This window comes from Myotis brandtii, unplaced genomic scaffold (assembly GCF_000412655.1).
Source record: "Myotis brandtii unplaced genomic scaffold, ASM41265v1 scaffold603, whole genome shotgun sequence".
In the NCBI taxonomy this organism is placed as follows: domain Eukaryota; kingdom Metazoa; phylum Chordata; class Mammalia; order Chiroptera; family Vespertilionidae; genus Myotis; species Myotis brandtii.
In genome coordinates, this window is record NW_005370284.1 from 169142 (window position 1) to 170239 (window position 1098).

Sequence of the window (1098 nt, forward strand, 5' to 3'; positions counted from 1 at the left end):
CACGGGGTCGGTCAGCGCGTGGCCGAGAACTTGGTGCCGGGAGGAACCGCCGGGCGGCCCCAGAACCACATGCACACCCGACTCCCGGCATCTCTTTTCCTTGGGAGGGTACTTTGTTCTTCGGCATCATTTTCAACTTAAGACACAAAGCCTGACTTTCTGAGTCCGTAGCAACACGGCTCCTAACTGACGAGTGACTGAAGAGTGTGAGAAAGCCTGTCTGGGCGACAAGACTACTCGCCTGGAGCTAGAGAGCAACCCTGGGCCTCCAGGTGGGAGAGCGTGTGGGTGGGAATGTGCTGCGGGCAGAGGGGGCCCAGCGGGCAGAGGGATACCAACTGGCAGAGGGGGCCCAGCGGGCAGAGGGGCCCAGCGGGCAGAGAGAGGACGGGGACGGGCTGGGCCAGGACCGGTGGAAAGGACCGGGGTCTGTGCACTCGCCTCACAGTAACACCTCCCACGTGAGGGAGAGAAGGAAACACGAAAGCAGCTCTGCAACCTGCTGTGCTTTACAGGGCAGCTGGGTGACAAGACAGAAGAAAGAAAATACTCAGAATGGGCATAGCGCCTGCCCGAGCTGGGACCCGCGGGGCCTCCGGTTACCAGCGACTCTGAAGTGAGGAGCAGAGCCTGCCTCCCATGCGGCATCAGGAAGGACAGCACCTGCACCTGGCCACGCGCCCGGGGCCAGGGATGAGGGGGCAGAAGAGGCCCCGCGGGCCAGAGGGGGCTGCAGGGCGCAGGCTTTGTCAAAGGCCCGATTGGGGCCCAGAACGCGCTGAGGCTTTAACAAAACACACAGCCTGTTCCGAACGCTTCCTCGAGCGGGTCTGCCATTCACAGACTGCATGGACCCCTAACGCCGAGCGACTCACCCAGCATCAGGCCCCAGCGCGACACGGCATGAATGGACTTAACAGTGACGCTAGGTGACGTTGAACGAGAGGAACTGAGCTCGCCCCAAACGGTTGACCCCAGGCCCGAGCTCCTGGTGCTCTCACTGCCGCCGACCGCAGGGGCAGCTGGGGAGCCGCGGGTTCCCTGCCGACACACAGTGGGACACCCTGTCCCCGCGGTGCCAGGCCACGCGGAGCGGAC

The 1098-nt window shown here is 63.8% G+C and overlaps 1 protein-coding gene across 11 annotated transcripts in view; it reads right to left on the reverse strand.

Moving 5' to 3' along the window:
* Positions 1-1098, reverse strand: part of CAMK2D (calcium/calmodulin-dependent protein kinase II delta) — a 156286-nt gene that overhangs the window by 25507 nt on the left and 129681 nt on the right. The gene's annotated exons all lie outside the window — the stretch shown is intronic.